We start from the raw sequence: 14,158 nt of genomic DNA on the forward strand, positions 1-14,158 counted from the left end.
TGTCCTCTTCATCTTCTTATGTCTTGGTACAATGTTTAGCAGATAACTTCACACCTACAGGAATAGGAACCTTCACCGGTTTACTATCCTGCATATTAAACCTTTGCAGTGTTGTCTCGACATACTTCCTCTGGTTTAACTAGAGCTTCCTCTTTGCCCGATCTCTTTTAATTTCCATGCCCAAAATATAGTTTGCAGCACTAAGATCTTTCATGTCGAATTTGGAGGACAATTGGGTCTTCAAATCCTGAATGATTTCTTTTCCATTTCTAACCAGCAACATATCATCCACATACAAGACCACATAAATAACACAGTCACCAATTAATTTAAAATACACACAGTGATCTGCTTTGATTCTAGTGAAGCCAAGTCCCCGTATAAATGTATCAAATTTCTGATACCACATCCTTGGTGACTATTTTAACCCCTACAGAGATTTTTTTAACTTGCATACCAATTCTTTCTTAGCCTTCACCGCAAAGCCTTTAGGTTGCTTCACGTCTCATCTTCCAAATCCCCATGAAGAAATGTTGTCTTCATATCCACCTGTTCTACCTCAAGATCAAAAGCAACAACAATAGATAAAAGTAGTCTAATAGAAGCTACCTTGGCAACAAGCGAAAAAATATCACCAAAATCAATTCCCGGCACTTGGGAATAACCTTTTGCTACCAACCGAGATTTGTATTTCTCCACCTTTCCTTCTGCATTTGTCTTCTTCTTGAACACCCATTTGCTGCCAATGGGTTTCCTTCCAACTGACAACTCCACCAGATCCCAAGCCTCATTTTTGTGTAAAGATGCCATTTCATCAACCATGGACTCTTTCCAGAGTTTTCCATCCTCTGAATCTAATGCTTCCTTCAAAGTTCTCGGATCATCATCAGTAATAAATAAAGAAAAATTTGAATAGAAAGTAGATGGAATATACCTTTCTGGTTGCCTTCTTTCTCGTACTAATCTTCTCACAACCGGAGTTTGTGGCTCTTCACCTTTTGATTCCTCTTCTGCTGTAGAGTCCGATTCTTCCTCCTTAAGCTCAAACTCTATCTTCTCAGGTTCCTTTGGTTGGACTTCATGTTTAATAACATCCTTTACCTCTTTGAACACCACATCTCGGTTGTACACAACCTTCCTTGTTACTGGGTTCCAAATTTTATAACCCTTTAAACCATCCTTATGCCCAATAAATATGCACTTTTTAGATTTACTATCCAACTTTGCTATTTTCTCCTTTGGAACATGTACATATGCATCACATCCAAGTACCCTCAGATGTGAAAGAGAGGGTTTCTTACCAGTCCACACCTCTTGTGGAGTCTTATCCTCCAACGTTGATGAAGGTGATCTGTTGACCATGTAACATGCAGTCTCCACCGCCTCTGCCCAGAATTCCTGTCCTAACCCAGCACCACTGAGCATGCTTCTTGGCCTTTCCATCAATGTCTTGTTCATTCTTTCTGCAACTCCATTTTGCTAAGGTGTGTATGGAGTAGCCTTTTGTCGTGCTATACCACACTTCTTAAAGAATTCTTAAAATTCCTCCTTGAAAAACTCTCCACCATTATCTGTCCTCAGTACCTTTATCTTCTTCTTTGTCTAGTTTCCCACCAGAGCCTTAAATTCTTTAAACCTGTCAAAGACTTCAGATTTCTTCTTAAGGAAATATATCCATGTATTCCTTGAGAAGTCATCTATAAATGATACATAATACACAGAATTACCCAGTGATGGAACCTTCACAGGTCCAAACACATCACTGTGCACAAGCTCTAATATCTGTTTCGCCCTCTTACTGCCAGAGGGGAAACTCACCCGATTCTGCTTCCCATATACACAGTTTTCACAGAAATCAAAATCCAAATAGCTATTAGACATGCCTTCGACCATATATTTACCATGAAGTATTCGAAGGACCTTCTCTCCAATATGTCAAAGCCTTTGATGCCATAGCATGGTATTTTCTCCAGAGACCACTAGACTTTTTGCTCCACTTTCAGGAACCACAGAACTGTTGCACCCATCAACAACAATGCTACCTTGCAGCTTGTACAGAGTTCCAATATGAACTCCCCGCATCAATATTAGTGCTCCCTGAACCATCTTTCAGGTATCTTTCTCGAACACTGCTTTTACACCTGCATCATCCAACTTTCTTACAGAAATTAGATTTCTGGCCAATGTAGGAATATGCAGAACACCCGGAAGTGTTTTAATCCTTCCACCTTGCAACTTCAACTTTACTTTTCGCGACCAACAATTCTAGCCTTCCTATCATCCCCTAAGAAGACATCACCGCCATCGTATTTCTCATACTCGCAGAACCACTCTCTATGGGGAGTGAAGTGAAAGGATGCAACTGAGTCCATTAACCATGCCTCATGATCTACATGTGTACTTGAAGAAGCCAAGTACACATCCCCACCTTCATCTGAGGTGGTTTTCACCTCTGTAGAAGGAGCATCATCAGATCCCTTTCCTTTGTCAGGAGCTTTAGATTTACAGTCCCTTTTGTGATGCCCTTCCTTTCCGCATTTCCAACACACCTTTACAGGTTTTCCTGGAGATTTAGATCTCCCAATCGTTGACTTATTTTTGTTTCTATTTTGGGACCTTCCTCGTACAGACAAGGCATCACCATTCTGGCTCTCCATATTTTTCTGTCTCATCTCCTCCATCAGTAAGGATGAGACTATTTCATCAAACTGCAAGGCAATTGCATTGCTACCTATTGCAATAACTAGACTATCCCACGAATCTGGTAGAGAACACAACAAACTGATGCACTTATCTTTATCTGAAATTTTAATATCAATAGATAATAATTGACTTACCACAGTATTAAATGCGTTCATATGCTATGTCACCGAGTCTCCATCTTTCATCCTCAGGTTATACTTAGATTGGTACAAAGTCCCTAACTTGTCCCACAAAGCCTTTGCCATAGCTTCCCCTGATACATTCAACAATACTAAATATGAGACACACAATCATATTGTGCTCTTTTCCTTCTGATCCAACTTCTTCCATTCTTCATCGGGCACTCCTGTTGGTTTAGTACGTGGATGTACTGTGATCCACTGATCTTTGTCCACCAACAGATCCTCCATCTTGAGTTTCCACAACTCAAAACTCTGACCATTAAATTTCTCTATATCTATCTTTCCATTTCTCGCCATCTTCTTTCACCACCAGAATCAATCCCGCAGATCTTTCACTGAACAGGGTCTACCACATGCCCGAGCAAAACCACCCAATAACAAAGGCGTCCCCTTGAAGCCAAAACAACTCTGATACCAAATGTAGGTTTTAACCCCGTACTCAAATTACTTGCATACTAATTCTAAGAACAAGAAATAAATAATGCGAGAGCATAACACATAAAACACATATACACAGAGGTTTTCCCCTGGATCCCAAAACCGGGACTGCCTGATTGATTTTTCATTATGTTCCTTTCAATGTTAAGCATCCAATACCATGGATCGAAAGCCATTGTGCCCAAAACCATGCACAAAACCATAGGTAGGTTCGTGCACCTAATATAGGGTCCAAAAAAATTTCCCGGGGCCCCCCTCAAACCCCCTGTATAGGGGGCCTGCCGCCCCCCTTGTGAACCCCCCGTTGCACAGTCGGTCCCCCCCTCTAACCCTCGATAAACTAGGGTAGCTAGTCATGGAAAGAATATAACACAACCCAACATTCTAGAGGTTCCTTAGATTCCTTTTAATGCATTCTTAAACTGCCTTTTTCCTCCTAATTCCACTCTACGAGAAGATGATTCCTTTGATAGAGTGTGAAGTTGTTTACTCTTCCCTATTATATGCCTAGATGCTTCACTATCAATAATCCATGCATTATCATCATTAAGTGAACCTGTAAGTGCAACCAAGAACCCTTGACCTTTGAATTTGTTGAATAAGTAGTAGAAGATCTTCTTGATACAACTTCCTGCAGTATTAAATCCCATTTCTATCATAGATGAAGTAATCATTTTACTTCAAGCCAACGAAGTGATCTTCAATCTTATTTGACCTTAGCTCTGATACCATGTTGAGAAATTAATGCTAGTAGAATTAGGGTTAGATTTCTCTTTATTGATAATTACTTGTGAATTATGTTGGCTTATTTTACTTATTTGTTATATTATCTTTCGTTAAGGAATTACCGAATTATGTGTGCATCAAGATCACAAGACACAAGACACAAGATGTAGGCACTCTGCTAGGGAAAAACCCCTATCTAGGGGAAAACCCAGTCAAATTATCTTCCTTCAATAGTTTTCTTGAGATTCTAGACCTCTGCCACACTAAGCCAACCTTTCCTTCTTGATCCAACCTTTCGAACTTGTAGAAGCAACACTTTTACCCTAGCAACTTTGACTTGGCAACTTCCGGCATCAACAACAGCTTCCGACATCAACAACTTCTAGCATCAACAACAACTTCTGGAATTAATAACAGCTTCGACTTTGACAAGGAGACTTTGATCTCCTAAATTAGCCGACGAGAGAGAGAGAGAGAGAGAGAGAGAGAGAGAGAGAGAGAGAGAGAGAGAGAGAGAGAGAGAGAGAGAGAGAGAGAGAGAGAGAGAGAGATACAAAAACTTTTATTTTGTCCTTCCTTTCCTTCTTGATCAAACTCACACTCCTTTTAGCCTCCTTCTTCACCTTCACACTTTTTCCTAGCTTCCAACTTCAGATATCAAACCATATGTGAGAGAATGAGATTCTCCAAATAAATTCGAACTACCTTATATATATAGCCTTCCAATGAGATCGAGTTGCCTTCCTGAGGCCGACTTGATCTTCTTGAGGCCGAATTGGTGTGGAGGTTACATAATTCATCTTTGACTCAAAAATAATTCTTTTTACATCATTTGAAAGCCCAAGATAGATCTCATAAAATATACAATGACTCTAATGACTCTTTATTAATCTTAGGAGTCCACAATGAGGACTTTGAATAATAAAAATGATGACCCAAGCATGAAACCCATGCTTTAATAATTCATTGTAACAATAATAAAAATTATTTTGACAAATACATTTTATGAAGACCAAACCTTGTTACATTTTTCAATAGTTTTGAGGTTTAGTTTCTTCATGGTCCTTTTCTACAACTCAATTTAGATTCTGCAACAAGTGTTACTTCCTTCTTTGCCTTCTATAAGTTCTTTTGGACCTTGGTTATTGGGCAACAATCTCTGTTCTTGGGGGGGCTACTTTTCACTGGTCTCTCTTTGGTTCTGCTCCCCTTTTGTGTGTCCACCCTTGCTTCCAATTGATCCCTTCCCCTGCTCCCCCTGTTGTTCTGGCCTAAACCTCCCTGTTTCCATCTCTTTTTCTACAAAATTTGTGCCTTGCTTGGTTCTCTGTCGTTTACTCCTACTCACACCCATCTTTCTACGCTCTTCGCACCCTCCTTAGTGATGTAGGAGCATCTAGGGGTATCTTCAAAAAGGAAATTTCTGAAAGTCCTGCAGAAAAGTCTAGAACTCATAAAAGCTGGAAAAATCTATAGGATTTCTAAAGTATGTAAAATATCTAGAAAAGCATGGTAGTTAGGACAAGATTAGTTTCAGAAATATGGAAGGTGCCATAAAAATCCAGCTTTGTCAATTTTTCCCTTATACAAGTCCAATAGATCTTCACTTAGTGGATTTGAACCCACGAGGTTCATGGAATGTAAATCTCCGTAGATATTAGTCATGAAATGTCTAATGATAGAGTATGAGAGTATGGGGGAGGTGTGGAGTATTAGTAAATGGAAAAAGGAATGTGAGATCGGGCCAAGAGAGGAATGCATACTTTTGTAATTGTTCTATAATTAGAAGGTGAATTTCTAGGAAAAGTTGAATTTCCTTGCATCAAGTGGTATTAGAGCTAGGTTAGCTCTTAGAGAAGAGAGTCAAAGATGATTATGCTCTTTGAGATTGAAATAAAGGACAATTGATTATACAAACATTAAAGTTGCACAACAGAAGAAGGTTGGAGAATTGCAACAATGCAATAGGTAAACTAGTCTTTATATTTGAATTTATTTTTGCAAAGGAATTGATGTTTGCAGGTAGCAACTGAAGGAGAGTGATAGTGGATCATAGCTTGAAAGTTGTGACAAAGAGAACAAGCGAAAACAGAATTGTGGCAGAAGAACCTTGTAGTAGAGGAAGTTCTCAAAATAAATAAACTAAGTATGTGCAATAGCCAAAGGATCAGAGGAGTGCTCAAGAAGATTCCAAGGGGAGAACCATGGAAAATACCAAAAGGTCAAGCTAATGAAGAAAGTTTGATGAGGTATTGAGTAGCAAGAAGAGGAGACTTGCTACAGAGGAGAGACTTGGTTTCAGTTCACTGTTGAGCATGGAGAAGCTCACAAAATTAGAGAAAAGTATGACCACAGAGGGTCATTACAAAGGCTCAGGTGAAAGCCACAAGAGAAGGAAAGAAGATGTCAGGGAGAATGACATAAAGAGAATTTGATTGATGAGGAGTTTGATAGGGAACTTGTTGAGATTAAAGTACATATGAATGTACTTATGGAGTGACTACAGACACATGAGGAAGACCAGAAATGCGGATGTATTTTTAAGAATAAAGTTAAATGGATAGTTAAAGAATTGTTTGCAAGAAAGTTGCGGAAGAAGATTAGGCATATGATAAGAACCTGGTTGAAATAAGGGGAACTCAAGGCAAAAAAAGTGCACTATTGTGACCCAGAGAAAGGGCCATTGCTTGGAGAGAATGGTGCCGAAGCAGTGGATGAAATCCAAGATTCTCGTATTTTTAAAATTAACGAATTTTCTATGGATACAGGTATGGAAGATAGTGGACAGTTACCTACAACTATCACAAAATTCGAGGAAGAGTTAAATGCAATTTTTGTTACAAGTAATGAAGGTGAAGGAGGAAAAACCTCTTACTTTGTTCTAAGCCAGGATGAAGAGCAACACTTAAATGCAATGCTTGTGAAAGGAGGTACAAAGAGGAATGATGAACATGAAGCTGTGATTAGGGAGATAGAATCTATGTTATTTCCTGAAGATGAAATCCAACCTTGCGTACAACATTCAAAATAATTTTTTGGAGATTTTGAGGAAGAGATGACATTTTTAGAAAGATAGTTGGCAAGAGATGAAGGTTGCATAGAGGTGGAAAAGTTATTTTGTTTGGAGAAAATATTAGTGGTTCATACAAAAATATCATGCCTAAAAAGAAGATGTAACAAGCGGAAGTTGACAACAAGCTCCAGTCAAGAAACAAATTTGACAAAGAGATTGATGAGTTGTGGAGACTTATGAAGTAACATTCCAAGAAAATGTATGGAAAGGAGAAGAAAACATTTAGTCAGAGAATGCAGTCAGCTAAGAGAAATTATGTTAGCAAATTAAATGGACAACAACAAAATAAAGTATGGGATAGAGGAAGAATAAGTAAAGGAATTTTTTTTTCCTCGTAAATGATCAGTTACAATTTAAAGTTTTGGATCCCGGAGGAGTTGTTGCATTGTTACAGAAAAGTGACAGACCTCATAGACATGATTCTATGAATAATTTTCTACCTTGGGTGTCTGATGTAGGAGAATCTAGGGGTACCTTCAAAAAGGAAATTTCTGAAAGTCTAGTAGAAATTCTAGAACTTATAAAAGATGGAAAAATATCTAGGGTTTCTAAATTATGTAAAATCTCTAGAAAAGCATGCTAGTTAGGATATGATTAGTTTTTGAAATATGGAAGGTGTCATTAAAATCCAACTTTGTTGATTTTTCCCTTATACACAAGTCCAATAGATCTTAACTTAATGGATTTGAACCCACGAGGTTCATAGAATGTAAATCTTGATAGATATTGGTAATTGAAATGTATAATGATAGAGTGTGAGAGAGTGGTGGAGGTGTGGAGAATGAGTAAATGGCCAAATGAACGTGATCTCGGGCCAAGAGAGGAATGAATACTTCTGTAATTGTTCCATAATTAAAAAGTGAATTTCTAGGAAAAGTCAATTTTTTTTGCATCACTTAGTCTCGTCTATCGTTGCCCCCTTCACCTCCATGGTAAGACATCATCTTGTTGGACCCTTCCATCGAGGTAAACGAGGTAACCCTGGGGCTCCCCCCTTTCCTAACTTCAATCCCTAAACCTCGAGAGGCACTCGTGTCAGGGTAACCATAGATAGATACAAGGATATTATCCCTTAAGTTGTCCAAAGGGCAATATCTGATGTCGAGGGGCAAGTAATACAAGCTTGCAAATTCATCCCAGATACACATGTGGGGCGAGAGACCAAATATTGAATCCCTAATGTTGAAAATTCCACTAGAACCTGAATATATGCTTATATGCAAACTGTTAACCTATATTGGCACATAAAAACTCTCATGGGGAGAGTTTGTGAAAACTTGATTAACTGCGAATCCTACTGCAACAGATGATTAAGTTTCTTTTATTTGTTAAATAAACTGAACTGATTATTTACTACATCCTACTGTAAATATCGAAACTAATACACTGCAATTTTCAAAAATACAATAACACAGAAGAAAAATAATGCTGGAAGAATAGATGCATACACACACACACAAGTGCACAGTTAGTTTTGGACCAATTTCCCTAGAAAAACCCAAATTAGGAAAATCGGTGCAGCAGCTGAGGGTTTTATTATTATGCAGTACTAAATCTGAGTAAAAACCTATGGATGTTCAAATCGAACAATCCATACAGAAAAATAACTGACAGAATATATAGTGAGAAAAATATCACTTCCATCGGTGATCTGACACTGGCCTTGGCTTGAGATGAGATGATTTCTGTTGCCTTTGTGTAGTCCCTGTGTTAGCCTACGTAGTTCTACATCACACAACTTAGACCAGCGTCTCTCTCATTAAATGATCAATTGGTGTCTGGGAAATGGACTCTCCTGGCCTCCGAGCTCCCACTCCGGCTTCTGGCACTAAATCACTGCTTCTCCCCAACAAAATACGACTACCCCTCTAAAGCACTGCATTGCCTCTCTGTGGAACTCAATGTCTCTCTACTATGCACTCACCAGACTGGAAAATATCTCTCTGACCTTACTATCACTACCATGTTCTCACTGCTTCAATCTTACTAACTTACCTCCGACAATTGGATGCTGCTACTCTAGAGATCGATTTCCCAGCAAAATCGAACTCCTTTGTGTCTCAAGTGTGTTCTCCAACCCCCATCAAATTTCTTCTATAATCTCTCGTTGAGGCATCAACGACCAATATTAAAACATAATCGATGGCTAAGATTAACTAGAACTCGATCCATGTCTTCTTCTAGAAGATTCTCACCATGAATTAATTAATACTCTTTAATTAATAAGTTTTCCTAAGTTTAGACTTAGGGATCATTAAAAAAATATTAATTATTTTAATTAAGTTGTCTCTAGTGGAATTTCCAGAAACGATTTCTGGGTTTTGGAATACATGTATTCTAGCCTCTCCATCAAATTTTGTGGCTAGAACACATCCGATGCTACAAAAACTAACACTCTCTCTTCGCGAGGAATGTGTTCTAGTGCTGCAACCCACTGAAGCAAAACCCTGTCTCTGCACCACCTCCTATTACGTTGCTGGTGTCTGGCTGTTGCTGCCCACCAACTACTGTGCAACTCTGATAAATGTTGCATCTGTGCTGTTGTTGGCCCAATTGAACTATTGCCAACATTACATCTGCACTGCAACTCCCTCTTAATCTGTTGTTGTTGCAAATGCAACAATTGCAACTAAAAAACATCCAAAACATTGAATCAATTGTGAGCGATATGATGCATGTGTCACCTGAGTCCTGGTTGATGCTAGACTCTACGCTATCATTGAAGCCTTTGTGCTGTTGTTGACCCTGCACTGTGCTAACTGCACTGCTGCCAACTCTTGTCTGTGCTGCTTAGTAATTGAAAACTACTAGCTACTGCATTTGTCACTCTGGCATTTGACTGCACTAACTGCCATTGATCCATCCTACTACTGTGTGCTATGGGCTCCCGTAGCAAGGTATTGATTCAAGAGGTGGACCTCCTCAAGAATCTTAACAAACTTGTAGCTCTCTGGGGCTACAAAACCAAATCACCCCACCTCATTCTTGAAGGTAAATTGGTGATCATGGAAAACTCTTCCTCCAATCTAGAGGATAGCCTGTCAATCTCAACGGATGCAACTTGCTAATCTCGCTTCTCCTCTTTGTCCTTCTTTCTGAGAGGACAATGAGTGTTGTAGTGGCCAAGATCACCACATCTGAAGCATTTCACCTTGGAAAGGTCCTTCTTCCTCCTACAATGCTCCTATTGCCCCTTTGATGCAGTGGAACATTCTCTTCTTCCTTCACTTGCTTCATCCCATTGCTGTTGATGGTGCCACTGATGGTGCTCTTCACCAAATCTCGCCTCATCTCCTCCTGCTACAGATCAACCCACATACAATCCCAATCTGGCATATTTTCTCTACCTATAATACTCTAAACAAAGACCTGCCATTCTTCGAAAACACTGTTGAGAGCTAACCGCACCAATTTTGTAGGTTGGGGCACTGACCCTACTGTAGACAGCTGGTCTTGGATATCCTGAAGCCTAGTGAGGAAGGGGTCTATACACTCCCCTTTCTGCATCCTCGTGCATCTCAACTTATCCTCAAGATACATATTTCGCTACTCGGAAGATCCCTCGTATAACATAGCAAGTGCCTCCCACATTTGTTAGACAATACCTTTTCTAGCTATGTGTGACACCATGTGATCTGAACCCATCGAGAATCAATGTCTTTACTTTCTCCATCTCCTTCTTGTAGGCCTTTAATAGATCTACATATGTGGGTACAACTACCACTCTATCGATGTAAGCTTCATATCATACTCATCTAGAAGACATGAAATTCTTTTCTTCCAGATCACCTAGTTGGAGGCTCCCTCCAATCGATCCTGATCTCTCAACCTTGCTGATGCTATCTTTAGAAAAATGTTGAACTCCTCCTCTTCTCCTTTGCACAGCCGATGAATGGATTTATGCACTCCCTGCTGGAGTGGGAAAATCTGCTAACAACTACTGTTGCTCTGCTAGGAAAAATCAAACTTCTGAGCTCGAAGTCCCTAAGAAAAGAATTCCCTTAGTGTGTGCTCTTTCTTCCACCTGGAATTATTTTACACTAGAAAACTGCTACAAAATAACCGCGTCCCAGTCGAAGATCTGTGCTGCAAGGAAAATACTGCATCTCCCTCTGCCTCTGGTAAGATTTGATATGGAAAATATAATTTCTCTGTCGAATCTCTCAGAAAAATAATTTTTCCTCAAAACTGACACTCCTGGCCCAAGGACTATGCTGCCTTTAGAGGGTTTTGAACTACAACCTCTGCAGAGATTCGAAATTCCTCCTCCCTTTTGCTACTAAGCTCTTTGGCCTACGATCTGTGCTTTGATACCATGTGAAAATTCGAGTAACCCTGAATCCTACTGCAACAACTAATTAAGTTTCTTGTATTTGTTAAATAAACTGAACAAATTATTTACTGCATCCTACAGTAACTATTGAAACTAATACACTGTAGCCTTCATAAATACAATACTGCGGAAGAAAACTAATGTTGGAAGAATAGATACACACACACAAGTACATAGTTATTTTTGGGCCAATGTCCTTGGAAAAACCCAACTTGGGAAAACCGGTACAACAACTGAAGGTTTTATTTTCATGCAGTAGTAAATCTGTGTACAAATCTATGGAAGCTCAAATCTAGCAATCCATACAGAGAAATGACTGATAGAAGATCTAGTGTGAAAAATCTCACTTCCACCAATGATCTGACACCGACCTTGGCTCAAGATGAGCTGCTCTCTGCTACCTCTGCACAATCCTTGGATCATCCTATTCAGTTCTATGTCACACAACTCGGAGCAATGTCTCTCTCACTAGCTGATCAACTATTGTTTGGGAAATGGACTCTCCTGGCCTCCGGGCTCCCACTCTGGCTTCTGGCACTGAATCAATGCTTCTCCCTAGTAAAATACAACTTCCCCTTTGAAGCATTGTGCTGCCTCTCTGTGGAACTCACTATCTGTCTGCTATGCACTCATCGGACTAGAAAATATCCCTTCGGCCTTACTATCTTTGACCCTCTCTCATTGCTTCGATCTTACTGAATCACCTTTGACAACTGAATGCTGTTATTCTAGAGATCGATTTCCAAGCAAAATCGAATTCCTTGGTGTCTCAAGTGTGTTCTCCAACCCTCATCAAATTTCTTCTTATAATATCTTGTCGAGGCATCAATGACCATGATTAAATCATAATTGATGTCTAAGATTAACTAGAACTCGATCTATGTTTTCTTCTGCTGGATTCTCCCCATGAATTAATTAATACCCTTTAATTAATCAGTTTTCCTAAGTTTAGTCTTAGGGACCATTAAAAAAGATTAATTATTTTAATTAAGTCGTGTCTAGGTGGAATTTCCAGAAACTATTTATGGGTTTTGGAGAATACATGTATTCTAGCCTCTCTACCAAATTTCATGGCTAGAACACATCTGATGCTACACAAACTAACAAAGTTCTCACTAATAGGGCTGACACTCAACAACAAATTATCATTTACATGGTTGAGCTCCTGGAAAAAATGGATAACATCAACAGGAAGGTCACTCTTCTAACTAAGAAAATCACAGGCACATACCCCTCATCGTCAGGTATCGATAGTGATCCTTTGTTGCCAGACCAAGGACATAATTCAACTGAATTATAATTCAGGGAATTATATTCCGTTGACTCAAGCCAATGTGACAATGTCTTTCAATTTATATAATGCTTTCTATATAGACATATATGTTAGTTTTGTTTTATCTGTCCAACATATTAGGAACAACATAAACAATCACAAAATTTTGATTTTATGCTACTGGTCTAGTTCCCTTAAAGGCAAACTCGTATAAACTATCAATTTTGTAAATATATGATTTTTGCAGTAATATAAGCTATGTAATCTCAAAAAAAATAAAATCTTAACAAAATATTTAACATTGTAATTTGATAAACTTATATCAATCGATATGTAGATTAACAAATGAGATAGTTGCATAGTAGCTAGTCTTTGTCTAGTCTCTTTAAATATAAGCATCAAACTATGATCAAAGTACGTAAAGCAAGGTAACTAGACCCACAACAAGACAAACCGGTTAGCTCTGTTTGATTCAATATGAAAGGTGAATGGCCATGGATTTGGATCCTAAGGGTTCCTCCACGCATACACCAATTTTTATCATTGGCATGCACATGTTCCCTGGATGGTCGAAGCTTTTGATGCATGTTTATAAACCAATTCTCATCCATTATCACAACCAGAGAAATCTTCTTCCCAGTGATGAAATATTTGTTGTAGATAATTCACTTTTTATGTTTAAAATACACCAGTGATGAAATATTTGTTGTTAAGATAATGTATAGTTCCAAATGCTTAAGTGGCGCTCGAATGATCTTTCAGTTCAACTCTTATACACAGATCTTTATTATAATTTTAATAGACACGGAACTTACTCACAGATAAATCCATGAGGAAGATAAGTTCAAACCTCAATCCATAGTAGGTAGAAAGATTATGACAATATTTATTATCAATCAATGTTTCAGGCTGTAGATTTCCATTTGGTTTCACTATAAAGTGACACGATTATTGTAGTTGTGTAGTTGTGAGCATGTGTTGTAATTCAAAATTACATTTTGCATTATAACAACATATATTTTGATAATCCATGTTTTGTTGTGATTTTGGTTTAATTAAAGTCCGTGTCATAAAATATCACAAAGACGTTATGCAGGCAGGTTATATTGATTCAAAGTAGATTAAAATCTATGTTAAAACCTATTATACTAGTCACATGCATCATGTTATATTGATTCAAAATAGAGTCTCTAGAACTATTAGAAAAGTTTGTGGATTTTGAAGAACTTCAATAATTTCATACAAATATTGAAGCTTTTTAATGCCAAACTTTGGAAATAGTTCAACTGATTCATCAAAATATATATTTTTATTTTTGAAAATGAATCTAAGCTTATCTCACAATGATGTTTATTGTTAAATTTTTAATAGGCTTATCTTTCATTTATTTGGGATGTTTGTGCAAATCCACAAGTGTGTGAGTGGGTAAC

The sequence above is a fragment of the Pinus tabuliformis genome, chromosome 7, assembly GCF_031772625.1.
Source record: "Pinus tabuliformis cultivar Carrire ecotype Pingquan chromosome 7, CPIR1, whole genome shotgun sequence".
NCBI classification, from domain to species: domain Eukaryota; kingdom Viridiplantae; phylum Streptophyta; class Pinopsida; order Pinales; family Pinaceae; genus Pinus; species Pinus tabuliformis.